Source organism: Dermacentor variabilis, unplaced genomic scaffold, assembly GCF_050947875.1.
Source record: "Dermacentor variabilis isolate Ectoservices unplaced genomic scaffold, ASM5094787v1 scaffold_12, whole genome shotgun sequence".
NCBI classification, from domain to species: Eukaryota; Metazoa; Arthropoda; class Arachnida; order Ixodida; family Ixodidae; genus Dermacentor; species Dermacentor variabilis.
The window spans coordinates 35,434,897-35,450,851 of NW_027460280.1; the positions used below are offsets into that span (position 1 = coordinate 35,434,897).

General features: G+C 48.7%; 1 protein-coding gene across 3 annotated transcripts in view; it reads left to right on the plus strand.

Annotated features, from left to right (window-relative positions):
* The window catches only part of LOC142566420 (U-scoloptoxin(11)-Sm5a-like), a 225,785-nt gene that overhangs the window by 42,880 nt on the left and 166,950 nt on the right, over window positions 1-15,955 (plus strand). For 2 of the 3 annotated variants that reach the window (XM_075677394.1, XM_075677398.1), the window contains exon 2: window positions 9,557-9,687. The exons of the other annotated variant lie outside the window; for it this stretch is intronic. The gene's annotated coding sequence lies outside the window, so the exon portion shown is untranslated. The remainder of the gene's footprint in view (window positions 1-9,556; window positions 9,688-15,955) is intronic. 3 annotated transcript variants of the gene reach the window in all.

Below are 15,955 nucleotides of genomic sequence, written 5' to 3' on the forward strand. Positions count from 1 at the left end.
TTCATTCACTCCACATTAATTATAAGAATGCCTTGTGTCATCTCAGTTTATCCAGTCTACACTATACATTCGGGATCCACCCAGGTTGTGACGGAACACGTTGTAGCGTTTCTTTGTCGGAGCCCAATAAATCAGTCATCATGCCATAGTATTTGTGCCGTCGAATTGTCGTTGTCGACACACACGCTCGCGTCACACACACCATTGCTTTCCTTACACAGACACGTTGTGCCATCTGGTAACCCCTTGCACAGTCCCAAACGAGGCTAGATAGCCAGCTACCCACAAAACACTTTGCACAATATTGACCCCGAGAGCGCTTGCGATCTGCATAATTTTTTATTAGACAGTATATGACACGAGCGCAGCCTGTTGCGCATGTATGCGCACCCTTCCGTTTGGCGATAGGCGGCCACATCGCAAGAGAAAAGGCTACACGCGTGAGCATCCCATCTATCGCGATGACAGTGCCAGAGCTTGAACTGATATGCGTACATTAATAAAATGATTAATCATTCCAATTTCGCGTTGCCTTCCGAAGGAATAAGCAGCAGGCTTCCCTATTTCAATTGTTGCTGGAGCTGAATGACTAATGCACCGTATATCATTTCCCATATTGACTAAACCACCACACTTGCCGATCCCTCAGACAGTAGTGCCACACTTCCTCTAGTCTCTCTTTTCTCTCTCTCTCTCTTCCCTCTAGTCGTTTTTGTACGAAACGCACGCTCTCGAGTATCGCTGTACCAGTTGGCAATGATGGTGGTAAATGGTTACGTTGCAGAATATTTCGAAACCGAAGCAGCAACTGCACGCATAAAATGTCCCATCAGACACAATAGGCAAATTTGAGACTCCAAAAAAAAAAACGAGAAAAGAAGAATCTTGGTGCTATATAAGAGCTTATACGATATCTATCAACTGTTTGCAGGTCTGACCCAGACATGTATGCATCAAAGTTCTTCTTTGAGTTACAAGGAGTCCGGTCAAGTACGTTCACCCCGACCACATAGGCAGCTTACGCGAGCGTCAGGCTTGGCAACCCTCCAAGACGAAATTACACGAAACAAAAATGACAAGAAGCTTGCCATTTGGGCTTGCACATTCTTTATGTAAGGTGTCAAAGTAACGGCTTATTGCATCATAGACTCCCAGTGCGTCTATGATGCAATAAAATGTCGCTTCGACACCTTATATAAAGAGTACGCAATAAAACGTCACAGATGCAATAAATTATGCATATATCAGGCATCTTCGCTAGACGCTCAATGCGTCTAGCGAAGATGCGAATGGTAATCTCTATACGAAACCATCGAAGAGACATTCATGTTGCGGATGGGAGTCGATATCAACGTAAAGCTCAACTGGAAGCGGCGAGAATTAGTGGTAAACCATCACAACATCCATCACAAGCCTCACAACAAATTACAGTTTTTACAGCGAAATGGCTAGGATCCGGGATTTTATGGTGTCCACGAGGAAAAGCTCTCCCCTAAAAAGTGAGAACGAAACAGTCAACAAAGCAAACGCATATCGCCGCTAACGTCAGAGCTCGGTTTACCGGCCACCTGTGTCTAAAACGGCGCTCCTTCACAGCTGTCTGTCTGTGAATGTATGACGTAGTGCGTGACGTAGTGCGCGGCTGTGAAGGCGACCAATGGGAATTGTTGGTACCATCTCAATCCCCCGTTGCTATGGGAAGGCCACACGTGATCCGTACGCATGAAGAACAGAGTATCTACGAGGAGCGACAGCGAGAGCGGCGACGGGAGAGACACCGTCGACGTCGTGCCAACCTGGTGGTCCGAGAAGAAGAGCGTGCCCGCGATGTGGTACGTAAGCGACGAGCAAGAGCCGACGACGCATATCGCGACGCCAAGAATGCCACGAAGAGACGCTGACGCCACGCGGGCACGGTGCCGGGATTCGACGGCGCCTATACGCAAGGTTCCAACGAGACTTTCTCGATTGCAACTTCGAATCAAGTTGCCGAGTATGCGATCGCCTATGGTTCGATAACGACCTCTCGGAAATCAACGGCATACGGTCGGAAGAGCGACGGCAGAAGGCGGTGGATGTCCGGAAGCGGTGCGTTCCTAGCGAGAACGTTGGGCAGTGTGGAGCCTGCGGCACGTGTATGGAGGCGCTGATAAAGCGTAACGTGCCTCAGTTCAGTACAAGGCGTGTAGAGAGGCTCTACTAAAGGGTGCGGTTCCACGGTTCTCCACGACGAACGGCGACGTGTACCCGCATGTGCCGGTGTATCTTCCGAAGCCGATCGGATCAACTTCGCCGGTCATCCACCTTCACAGAGTGGAATGGCTCATGATTCTTTTTCTGCAAGAAAATTGTATTTCTTTACTGAAAGGACCGGCTTTATGTATGTAGAGCCATAAAAATACTGGATGCGTTGTTTGACTTAGCGAACCATCTGCCAGGGAGCAGACTGAAGAGCACGGTGTAACTTAAGCTAATTATTGGGACGCGGTCGAGATTTGTTGCATTTAGCAAACACGTTCTACAGCGTAATCTTAGATGAAAACAAGAGTGCATGCGCACGCATATGTCCGCTAATTAGATGTGACCTTTTAATCCTGCGTAATCCAGTGGCGTGTTCCAAAGCGCCCGCTTTAGGCGTGGTAGTCTCATTTTGCTACGTCCATTTAGAAGAACCCGTCCGAAAGACCGTCGGAAAAACTGGCCTGCTCTCCATTAACGCCTCATTAATAATGTGTTTCCTTAATAACGCAAGAACGCTCGTTAGCGCATGGAAGGAAATGTCCTGGTCGGATAACATGCAAGCTCAGAGGGAGAGCAAGGATGCTCGTATGAGGCACGCGGTATAAGCTGAAATGCGTTCGGTGCTCAGCGACCGTGTCCACAGGTGCAGCCACTCCTCTCTGCGTTGTCAACATCTTCCTAGCGATAGCTGCACCGTCAGCGGCACTAGCGCGCACGATTGGCATCGCTGCCCTGTCGCGCTGACCCCGCGCACGAGCGGTCGGATGCGAAATGTGGCAGTGCCGAAGATATGCCGCAACTGTGTCGCGGCATATGGAGAAACAAGCCACGTTTACCACACTACAGAGACGCGGGACAGACGGCAACTATTAGGACGAAAGATTTTGGGACAGTGGCTACAACGAGCGTGAACACTAAAAGCAGCTAGCGAGCTAATTTGCTTGGCACCTTAGATTCTTCTGAAAAATTAATGCTTCATTTTGTAGCAATTGCTTCGAACGGGTGGATGCCTCATTTTCCCTTTATTAACTATTAATCTCTTTCACTTCACTTTTCTTTTGATTTCTTGCCACCGTGCGCGGTAGCGCACCGAACATTTTTTCAGTTTGGGCGAAAAAACGTGCCTTTAGAAGAGGACACGAGCGTTGGCCAGCAACTATAACGTTTAATCGTAGCGACAAGCTGAATGTAGGGTGTCCCAGCACCAAGGTTTAAAAAAAGATGGATCATTTTTTCGCGAACGAAACTAGGAGCACATTGTTCGCAGCTGAATTGAGAAACCATCAGTAATTTTTGTTGATGTAATCCAATTAAGTAATTACAAATAATTATTCAACACCGTAATTATTCATGTTATAATTAATAATTGGAGATGTATGGCTCATATGTCACATCAGTTTTGCTGCAACTCAATCTTTGCTGTCTTGATTTAGTTTGTTTTTATGCTTAGTTGTGTATGTTAAGAAGTTGCGCTATCCTGTTTTATTCATGGTTGCGTCCTCCCTATGTAATGCCCGTCTGGCTCTTAGGGTACTTGAATAAATAAATGAATTGAAATCACTTAAAATAAGAAGTTCTAGACAATCAAAAGAAACATCGAACAAGCAGGTTTTGAGCAAGATACAATTAGCGTGCTTAATTTTGGCACGCGAAAGAGCCAGTCCACTAAGTTTTGAAAATACCGCGTGACAACGTAACCACCGGCACACGAAATATTTCCTGGCGGCTTCTCAACTGTGAACAACATTTACTTCGGTTTGTTTATACAGAATAATTGTAATAATCCAGCCAAGCTAGCTGGGACACCATGCATATGCGGCCATCACCAAGTGCAAGATAGCGGAGCCGTTTCCTTCAGCTCGATTCTGTGACGCTCTAATCATCCAACGTTCACGGCCGGCTGATCCCGTTGATAACGCCGGCGAAGCGCCGCTCTGAGCACTGGCTAAGCGCGAAAAGAAAGGACATCGGCGTAGAATCGTTACAATGCCCGGGCCCTGGAGACATTTACAAATCACGTTCAAGGTATGCTAACTTTTTTTCTTTTTTGAAGAAACGTCTCTCGCCCAAGTATCTAACGATCCAGCCCAAATTAACACTCTGTTGACGTACATTTTTTCCCGGTTATAGCGTCTTATAAAGCCGCGAAAGCGCTGCTGCGTTTCTTGAGGTCCTCCAGCTTTTTCGACGGCCTGTGACAGACTCCGATGGATGCTTGTGCGCGTGTCTGCGGGCATACTATGAAGCCTTCTCCTATTTCTCATCTTTCTCTTTCCCCCTTACCCAGTGCAGGGAAGGCAATAGAGTTCAGCCTGGCTAGGCCCCTAACCTGTCTTTTATCACTCCTCTCTCTTTGGTTAACAGCTTCACAGCTCACTCTCACATATTTCTTTCACATCACACACTCATTCACATCTTCATATCGCTCTTCCTCTTTCCCTGTCTCTCCAACTCGTCTGGCCTCTCTTAAGGAGCTTGCATGATCGAGGTCCCCCTTTTACTCAATGTATAACACCACTAAAAACACAATAAATCCAGTCTCTCTGTTTTAAAGTTTGCTTCAGACAACAACTCGACAAGCTTTATGCCCGCGTGCAGAGGACAGTTAGTCTTCGTGCGTTGTCGTTCATGCGTATGGTAATTCATTATTCGTGCAAAAGAGCGGGTGCATCCGAAAACAAATCTCGATCTCAGCAGTATGGTAGATCAACTTCTCCGACTTACGTTTTCACTGACGTTTTCACCTTAGGACCTCAAGGATTATTTACGCGGTTGGAAAGTGTAGGATTTGCCATTTTACACGCCACTAAACCATCGACCTGGCAGTGGGCGTGCGCAGCTCGTCCGACGTGTGTGCACGGTAAACACACTCGCGGCCTCATCGCGTACGCTGACCATTTTGGGTACTCTCTGCTAAAACTGTGTATTGTGTCGAAGGCTCAAAGCACTCATGTGCATTGCACACCATATAGCCAGTTTCTGAGTGCACTGAAGCAGTATGGCGGGAGAGAGAGAGCGAGAGGGACTGGCCTCCTGCGTCACCAACCCTCTCCAAGGTGTGGTTCACGCCGTGTAAACGTGCAGTCTTTAACCCACAAGTCAAACTAGCAATGTTCTACGCACCCCTCCACCATCCTCGGAACATATCCGCCTGTGACACGGCGCCCAAGCGTTATACAAACGGCGGCCACAGCACTGTCTGCTTATGGCATTCCAAAAGCAGACCGAAATCGTTTCAGAACGGCTGTGTAACGTGGCGGGAGGCTCCGTCGTGCATCAACATCTGCCTTGCGCGACAATCGTGCTCTTATTTCTCTCTCTCTCTCTCTCTCTCTCTCTCTCTCTCTCTCTCTCCATTTTTCCTTTCGCGCTCGTAACTTTCGCGCTGCCCGACGAATGGCAGCCTTTACAGACGAGCGCTACAGAAATCTGTTGGCGCCACTTTTTCCGATTTCTATCTGCGGTGGCCGCGCATTGCGGAGCCAGCGTCATAAACAGCGTCGTATAAGGGGGCCATTAGGTGCCACACAGGCCTGGTTTAGCGCGCGCTCGGCGCGCAAACACGCGGACTACTCGATAACGTCACCCCGAGGACGCGGCGTGCGCTGGGAGCGCGGGACGGCGACAGGCCAGCGTCGTTACGCTGCGGCGTCAAACATGGTCGGCGCGCAAGGATTCGCGTACGCACAAACGCTGCTCCCGCCAAGTGCGTGCTCGCGGAGAAGCAAAAGTGCGTCGTCCTCGCCCTCGTGAGCGCGCCATCAAATCAGGCGGCATTCGGCTCGCAAGGTCGACGCTGCGCTCCCTTCCTGTACGCGAGATTGCGGTGTTTCCGCAAGAATGCTTAGCTTTGCTTGTGAATGAAATCATGTGGTTTTACGTGCCGGAAACCGCGATATGATTATGAGGCACGCCGTAGTGGGGGACTCCGGAATAATTTTGGCCACCTGGGGTTCTTTAGCGTGCACCAAAATCTAAGTACCACGGGTGTTTTCGCATTTCGCTCCCATCGAAATGCGGCCGCCGTCGGCGGGATTCGATCCCGCGATCTCGTGCTTAGCAGCCCAACACCATAGTTACTAAGCAACCACGGCGGGTAGCTTTACTTGTGACACACGACAAGCTCCCAATTCAGCCATTCTTAAGCATATCCATGATTTTGTTTTTCGCTTTCATTCAATCGGTCATTTTGAGTAACGAGTAAATGTTCGCATGTTCGGCCGCGTCCTCTTACTTCCGTTATTGTATACATGGTTGCCATAAGGAAGTTATTGTCAAATTCTTATTAGCTTTATATAGTGTATTTATGGATACAATGTATTAAAAAAAACGAGAACCGATGAATAATCAATGAGCTAATACAGGTAACCCCGATACCGAAGAATATGCGCTCATAACACTATTAAGGAAGACTGAAGGCCACGGCAAAAGCCCACGCCAGAATGTTGGCCAACAGCCTGCTGTCAAATACACGGACGCGGCAGAATACGAGCGACACAGGACATCACTATCAGCGTCATAGACCAGGTGATGGATACCGTCGTCACGGCATCCATAAGAACATCCAGGTCGGTAGAAGAGGCTGCCATTGCCCTCGCCGCCATCCAGAGCGACCCAAACGAAGTCAAGGACTCCCAAGCGGCATGCCGTGCATACAGATGCGTAACACAGACGGCGCGCCGACTGCTGACGACACATCGAGACAAACTGCATCGAGGCAAGGTAGTACGGACCCCCGACCATGACTCTGTGCCTGGCAGTCAGCGAGCCCATGCTGTAGCTCGAGCGACTACCCTCTGAGCAATGACAAATGGCATACAGGCGCCGGGAACAGATACCTGCCATACTCTTACACAATACGCAGAAATAACAAAATGCTGTCGACTAGAAAGAAGTCTTCCCCCAACCCATAATAAGTTAACCAGAGAAGAGGCTGTCGTCTGGCGGCGACTACAGAGAAACATGTACAGATACCAAAGTGTACTCCACCATTGGTACGCCACACAACTCAATAATACGCGCCATTTTGCGAAGAATGTGCTAATTTATGCCATACTACCTGGCCGTGTTCAAAAAATCCGGATGTTCCCACCATCCCCCAATCCCAGCCAGTCCTAATGGGAAGCCGCGCTGCTCAGCTCCACCCTGGACGACTGCAGCCATAGCTGGTGAGCCGGGCTCTCTCGGCAGCCAGGGCCACGGGAGCCCTAGACTGAGGACTCCTCCCGCTGGAGCAAGACACCGTCCAATTGCTTTGGGTGAAATTGTCACTACTACTAATATCATATGGATCACCGAAAGTGAGGCAGAAACTATAAATTCTTGATTATGCTTGCATGAGAGAATTCTTTGGAAAACAGAAAGCCTTTCTATTTTGTCCAGTTTCGATGAAGTAGAATAAAAATTGAGGCTCATTTGACCTAAGAACTGTATCTACACGAGCACCAGATATTTCCATAGTAACCTCAACATCACAATCTGATAAAGCGCACATTGGTCGAGAAATGCATGTTCGTCCAGCTGTCCGACAACAGTTAATTGCCCTACAGTGTTTACTCGTGGCGAACCAAGAGCAGCGGAGCCTCGTCACGACTAGGCGCTGTAACAGCGCAATACAGAAACAAGCAAAAAGATCAAGAGGACGCTGGTCAGTATATAAAGAAAGACTGCAGAAAATTTGAAAGTGTGAAGAACATTTTCTTCAGAGAAATGCAGCTACCTAAGAGCGATTTGAGCTGAGCAAACAAAAATTAATTATATTTTGGGATTTTGCGTGTGAAAACCACGATCTGATTACGAGGCACGCCGATATGGGGGACTCTTGTTCAATTTTGAATAGTTTGAATAGTTCTTTTTTTGAGTGTGTGTATGTGTATGACGTATAATTTTTTTCATTCACCTCTTCATTCCACCTTAGACATGGTGACACTTGTATCTCGTTCAACTATTTATAGGTATACGATCTTTCAGAATAAAACTAGCTGCGAGTCAACGCGTGTGTCGTGTGCTTTCTACCGGGTCCCCGTGTTTCTTCGCGCAGTAATAACACGAATTCGTACCCGCTCTTTAATTTAACATTAATTTTGACCCCCTGTGGTTCTTTAACGTGCACCCAATGTATGGTGCACGGGCGCTTTCGCATTTCGCCCCCTTCGTAATGCCGCCGCCGTGGCTGGGAAGTGATCCCGTAACTTCGTGTTTAGCAGCGCAGCGCCGTAGCCACCACGGCGAGTGAGCATAGTCGCGTCCATTAGGAGATAGAGAGCAGGGGCGGTCAATTTTTTCTCGACAAAAATTACGTGATAGGTGACAGCTAGATATCAGGACGACCTCTGCCCACATGTTCTCATGGGTGCCCAGCTCACCTGCACGTGGCCACTGATACAATCGAATCATCGTAGCGAACGAGGTCCCTCGAACCTCGCAGCTCGTGGTATATATGTAGTCCTCAATCACCCCCCCCCCCCCCGCCCTCCCACGTCTCTCTCTCTCTCGTCGTGGAGTCACGGTGTAAGCGCCGAGAGTTGTGTTCATGCTATATACTGTGGACCAGAGACAGCAACAGTGAAGCACCGGGTAGAGCGCGGTGGTCGTCTCGCTTAAACAGACAGTTCAGAGGCAGCCATCGGGCTTCGTGTGTCAAATAACGAACCAACTGAGATTCCGATCAGGCATCACTAAGGTGCTACCACAGTGGCCAGCCATGGGTGTCTAAGTGGCGATCAAATATGTCGAAGGAAGAAGAATGCGCGTGTGAGATTTGCTTTGCGGCAGCGTCGTAGGTGATCACAGTCGTGCTACGAGGTCAGCAGGCCCAATGCTATCAGAAGTGCCAACGCCAGCCGGAGCGATGCACGCGCAAGACCGGGCACGGTGGCCTCACGGGCTTCTGTCGTGGCGTCCTTGCGCTCCACAACATCAGGCAACTGAGTGGGACTGAATAGGTTCTGGTGCTTTAACAACCTCTTAATGAAAATGTCCCCACGCAGAAGCGTTGTCATGATTTGGAGACGATATGCTCGACTTAGTGTGCCGGAGTGAGTGCTGCTATCAGGCTGACATCAATGGTAACAACCGTTAACATCAACAAGTGCGTAGGGTCATGTCTTCATTTTTCTCTCCATACCATTCCTTTCGTTCAGGAATTATTCAGGCGAGTCGCTCGGATCAGGCTTAGCTAGCAAATTCGCTTTGGCCGGTCCGAACACGCAGACGGGCGTCGTCTGTAACTCTCGTCCGTGTGACCCTCGTCCGCAGCGAACGTGGTCCTGGGCCCAGAGGATGCTGAATGTGATGTTTGCCCCTCGATGCGCAGGGCGTGCCCAGTCCAGGCAGCGCGGCGGGCGCAGCTCGAAGCGAGCACCACAAGAGGCCATCAACGCTCGCGCGCCGTTGACGTCACCAGCTTGGCCCTGCAGGAGCCTCGCGTGCCTCCCGCACAAAGCTGTAAGTCGCCCCTGGTGGCACAGATCTTGCTTTCGCCCGTTGCCAGTGCTACGACACACGATAAACGCGCGACCGAAGCAAAAAAGAACAACGCACGAGGAAAAAGGAAAGCCTATAGAGAAAAGAAATAGAAGGGCGTCATGGAAAGACGACTCATGCGCTCCACTTACGCTGAGCGAAGTCACCCATTTTTGTTACTCAAAAGTCTTCCGTATTTGGCCATTGTTCGAGTTTCTCCTTTTGTTTCGTTCTTTTTTTACGAGAACGCTCAGTTCTTGCCGCTTCCTAGATAACACGCTCGCGTCTTGCTCACCATGCAGAGTCGCGTTACGGTGCGGCGAGCTCTTGCAAAATAATTTTACAGGTGTCACTTTTTAAACAGCAGGCGGCTTAATTTTTTGTATTGTGTGTCCTTTTATTTCTGCCTTGCTGTTCCACCTTCCTGTACCCCGAGTCGCAACTGCGTGCCGGAAGATAAACAGTGCCTAGACATAGGCAAACAGCGTAGAGGTGCGAGTGCTCGCACGGACAACAAGGGGAAGGGTTAAGTTGGCAGCGTTTTAGAGAAACGACAATGGAGCCAGATCTGCTCTTAAACGCCGCTCCGTCTCTGCATGTTTGCATTCCCGCATCATGGTGCTACATTTTTACTGAAAACGTCCTGGGCTTTGCTTGCAAAGTGATTTATTTTCCCAGAAGATTTTTGGGCGGATTCGGGGAAGGCCATGCGCACGATATCTATCTTATACATTGCCCCAAGTGTTTCGCCCTCTTTTGAACACAGGACAATCACGCCGGAATAAAGCTGAGAGGTAACTATGGCTGATGTTTGTCAATATTCTCTGTCGCAAAAGGTCTCCTCTAACGTAGAAGACTACGACACCCGTCCTAAAAGAAATGTTTTCTTTCTCCCAATTTACGACCTGTGCAGATCGCGTGCTCCCTGAGGCCCGAGACGTTATTAGACGAGCTCGCTCATCTGATTCCTTCCATTAGATTTGCAATCGCGATGAATTCGGCTGTGTAAACGTGTACTGTGAAAACGGGTTAGAGTTACAGAAAGGGTACCAGAGGAAGTGAAGTGCAGCCGAGGGCGAAAATGAGGAAATTTGCAGGCATAACATTGAATCATCTAGTAAGTCGCAATTACAAGTCGCTGGGACAGGCCTTCGTCCTGCAAAGGACATAAATACGAGGGCGAATCCGGAAGTCCTTGCCTCCATTTTTTAAAATCTAAATTACGGCTCTAAATGCGAAGTCAACATATCCATTCCCAGCCGTGGACCTTTCTTGGACCATGCCTGCCTTATCTGCCGGTAGCTCCGCGGCACGGCGCTGCTGTCAGTTAAAGATGGCGCTCGTGCTTCACACGTTCACGGCGTACGAGCATCATCACACCTCTAGAAAATGTATTTATCTTGGCGATAAAGCTACTGAAGGCACACTAATGCATGTTTCACCGGCTTTCTCAACAAAGAACATCTCTATTATTTTTCGTGGCAAATTATCCTCGTGTTTAAACAAAACCATTGTTTTGTCGAACTTTGGCAAACAATTCGTGACCTTCAGTGTGTAGCTAAATGCGAACCATGATTCGCGCTTAAATTATTTTAATGCTCCCTTACACGTGTACTTAAACCACGCCCTGTCTTCCCTGTGTGCACCCTCCTGCAGATGGAGGGAATCTGGTATACGACGCCGCTTGCACGCTGAACGAATTGTTTGATATGCTTAGTGGTGCAATCTTTATTTGTCGCGTCATAAAGCTTCTTGTCAAGTTTTACAGGACCCTGCAAATAAAGATTGCACCATTAAATACATAAAAAAAATTGTCGAATGTGCAAGTTTCGTTATGGGATTTTACGCGCCAAAACCTGGATTCGATTCTGAGACACGCCGTAGTGGGGGGCTCCGGATTAATTTTGACCACCTGGGGTTCTTTACCGTGCACCTAAATCTAAGTACACGAGCGTTTTTGCAGTTCGCCCTCAGAGAAATGTGGGTAGCGTGGCCTGGATTCGATCTCGCGACCTTGTGCTTAGCAGCGCAACAGCATTCGCACTAAGCCACCATGGCGGGCTCACCGTAGTTTATTGTGCAGTGTGTGTCAGCATATTCAAGTAATGGAACTGAAGTGGTATAATTGCTCCATTTACTGCGTCCTTTATTTTTTTTTTCACCTGCATAGCTTAAAACAAATGAAACACGCGGTAAAATAATGACTACTTTAGCAATAACGTGAATTTGCACCTGCACTTGATAGTGCGTAATGATTTAATGGAATTTAATCATTACTTGAATATATCCGGACAGTAGGACGAGAGCAGGGACGGCGGCGCTTTCCCCGAGCGTTCTTCACTGTTTGTTCTTCCGTTGTAGCGCTAGTGATAGTTGTTCAAGTAAGAACAAACCTGCATCAACCAGCCCAAACGGATCTTTTACTGGGGAAGACTGTACCGTGAGCGGATCCCGGTGCGACATTTCAATCTGTGTCGGAAAAGAACGCTTCTAGGTTACTGTTCTGTTCCCTAATGGATGAGCTGCTGGGAAGAGATTTAGGTAGAACATGACTCAACAGCTCTAATTTCTCTTTCGTCTACAGCAAATAAATAAATAAATAAATAAATAAATAAATAAATCGGTAATGAAGATAGGCATCAGTAAAGAAAAGAGGGTGAGAAGAACAGGCCCTCCTTTCGTAAGAATAGACACGACGCTGTTGCGAGCATGACAATGACAGGCACTATCACACATGTGTTCATCTGCCGTGGTAGCGTAGTGGCATTGGTGTTGCGCCGCTAATCCAGAGGGCGCGGGATCTAATCCCGGCGGTGGCGGCTGCGTTTAGATGGGGGCGAAATGCAAAAACGCCCGCGGTAGTGCGCGTTGGGTGCACGTTAAAGAACACCATGTGGTCAGAATTGATCAGGAATCCCTCACTACGGCGTGCCTCATAATTATATTGCGGTTTTGGCACGTAAAACTACAAAACGTAATTTTTTCAGACATGTCAGACAACAGCGCTGGGCGGAGTATATGGAAGCAAGCAAACATGCGGTACCTTCTGTTTAGAGCAACTACGATCTATGTAGTACGCACCTAGCGTATTGGAACATGTGCGCAGAGGAAAAAAGAAAGGAAGAAAAAGAAAACACTTGCACGTCCCCTTGTTTGTGATACACGTGGTTTACTACTTCCCAACAAGGCAGACACGCCGGCCGGGGAAACGAAACGGTCACTCCGGGCGCCTTTGTGACAAACATGACGAACTGCTCCGGCTGGCGTGGAGAGTACTTCGACAAATGCGTTCTCTGCCATTTAGAGCTCCGCATAGTATGCACGGACATCGAAGCTCTCAAAATGCGTTTCTGCAACTTCAACAGAGCGACAGCCGAAGTTCGCCCATCGTCGTTGGGGCAAGTTAGATGCCTGTAGAAACATGCTTACCAAATTATTTCGCTTATTGTCCGTTCTTCGGAGCCTCTCCATTGGGATTCAGCCACATAAACGTTTTCATGGCCGTTTAGGACCATGTGAGTGACAGAAAAATAATCCTATGTGAATGTCCTGAATTAATAATTGGATGCTTCTCAAAACTCCTTATTGTATTCTAGATAACTTTAGTATACCCGCAACCTTCGTTCTTCTTTCGTGCGCTATACATTTTCTTGCCTAATATCGGTCTTTTTATGGTTACTCCGTTTCAGTATTATTTTGTCCAACGTCCACTTTTCCTTGTCCAGCTTGCTCTCTTTCAAGCTAGTGCGTCCCTTCCCCATCCCTCGCTCACACTAACCGCCGGCTGGTTGGCCAGTCACCCGGAGCGGTAAGCGCCACGTTCGGAGGAACAAGAAAGAAAGACTCGGCACGCACTCGGCGAGAGGCGCGATCCCGCCCATCGACTTTCGGAGAATATCATTGGAGCTTTCTCGGCCCCATGCTAGGGACATCAATCTTTCTTTTTTTCTTCTAAGTTTTAGCGAGCGTTTTGCTAACAACACCGTGAAGCCCGCTCCAGCGTCGCCGGTGCTCTATACTTTGCTCGTTGACCTGTGCCAGCTCCTATCGGGACGGCGGACATGACGAGGCCTCCGCTAAAAGCATCCCCGTCGCAACCCTTGCCAGTCTCGTCGGGCGCACCATGATGCACGTTGACAGCGACAAGGTTCGGTCAGTGCAGGCAGAACGCGGTGCTGGACCGGCGTCATCGCCGCCCATCAAAGTACCTTATCGACCTTCCAGAGAATGGTAGACAGCAGAAGTTGAGGCCGCTGAAATGAGCTGCTCTTTAAAGCTTTACAAAAGATCACGAAGGCAACAACCTAGACGTCTGGCGGAGTAAGTGATACGTAACGTGGAAAGTACTGTGGGCTCAAACTATATGCGGTGTGCAACTATACTGTCTCATCGACAAAGTGTAATGTGCAAAACAAAACAGAAAATGGTTAAAATCTAATGAATAACTTAGGTTATGTAAGCCTGAGCGTTATGATGTAAAAATATTTCCAGTATCGCATCACATTTTGGACTGAATTACAAGTAAGCTTATTGTCCTCCTTCTTTGAACGGTTAGCCAAAAACCTGCGCCTCATTACTTACCGCCCACCTTTCTTCAGTTCTCGGGTTTCCTTGACTTAAAAATTATGGAGTTTTACGTGCCAAAACCACTTTATGATTATGAGGCACGCCGTAGTGGAGGACTCCGGAAATTTCGACCACCTGGGGTTCTTTAACGTGCACCTAAATCTAAGTACGCGAGAGTTTTCGCATTTCGCCCCCATCGAAATGCGGCCACCGTGCCCGGGATTTGATCCCGCGACCTCGTGCTCAGCAGGCCAACACTATGCATAGTTTTCCTTGACTTCTGGGTAATAAAATCCAAAAGCAGCACCTGTGACCCCGCGACGGTTAATATCATTCTCCATTCTTTTCGTCCTTCATCGTTGACTCGCGCACGCCGCCGCGACACCGCGTCATCGCCGGGGTTCGACACTCGGCGCGGCGGATGATGAGAGCAAGAACGGAAAGTGAGTCGCCACAAAATACGGCCCCTAGGATATGAGAGTTGCCGTAGCGGAGGGCCCTGGTCCTGTTTTGACCGTCTGGGGTCACGTTCTGTAATCGCCCGTTTTATTTCTCATTCTTAATTTCTTACAATCATGTTGCCCCGAGTTGCCCCCCCCCCCCCCCCCCTTCGCCCCGCGATAACAGACGGCGCCCGAGTCAATGCGGAAAGACGGAAAGAACAAATGGAGAACGGAAATGGATCGTTACAAAATATTGCTCTTGGGTTGTACTCACCTGCACCAAAATCTGAGGACGGGAACGAGTTCTTTTTTTTTTCCTTTCCTCTCCCATCGGAATGCAGTAGCCGCGGCCTCAAATCGAAACCCCGACCTTGTGTGCGGCGGTATAACGCCATAAACGCAGAGCCACCGCAGCGGTTGTCTATCGGGTTTCGTATTTCTTTTTTTTTTTTATATAACGGCCACGCTTGTTACCCTCGGATACGACAAGAAGAAATTGCGCTGCCCCTTGATTTTGTTTGAATCCCGACCAAATACTTTCGTCGCCATTGGCCATTGGTTTCGCAAGCGTGCAAATTCAGTTTGAAATGGCGTTTCGGAAATTCTGTTCCATAAGGCATAATAATACTGTCATGGTCGAGATGCGCGATACGTAGGTAGGCCGGTCAGTAACATGGACAATGGGAACAATAACACGCGCATCCACTTTACGAGCAATGCTGGAAGGCACCCGCCGTTGAGAGAAATGAACACGTAAGTGTGGTCGCGACTCAGCGCGGCCGTGGCGAGCACGGTATACAACGCATGCCTAACTGAACGACACTTTATGGCCTCCACAGTTTATAATACCAATAATAGGTTTTCATTAAACGCAATGTTAGCGTCTCGCTGACCTTAACTTCCTTCAAGAAGTCTCTCAACGAAGTCAATTAGGTATACGCTGTAAGAAAGCTTCTGACGAGTAAAAAAATGCACAGCGGGCAGTAATTTCAAGCCCGCGCATATGATACAAAGCCTGTAAGCTCCTCAAGAAATCACCGACCAGCGGAAATTATTCGGGGTTTTAAAGCAACAAAGCAAGCGCCGGGCACTCAGCAGGCTCCCCCTTTTTCATTGGAGAGCGAACGCGCGCTAATCACGCGCTCTGTGGGGCACGTAAGAACAACGTGGCTTCGCGCGCGGCGTGACAGCGGCGTCCCGCAGCAACGACCCCCGAGCGCGGCTCCGGAGCCTGATTTAGT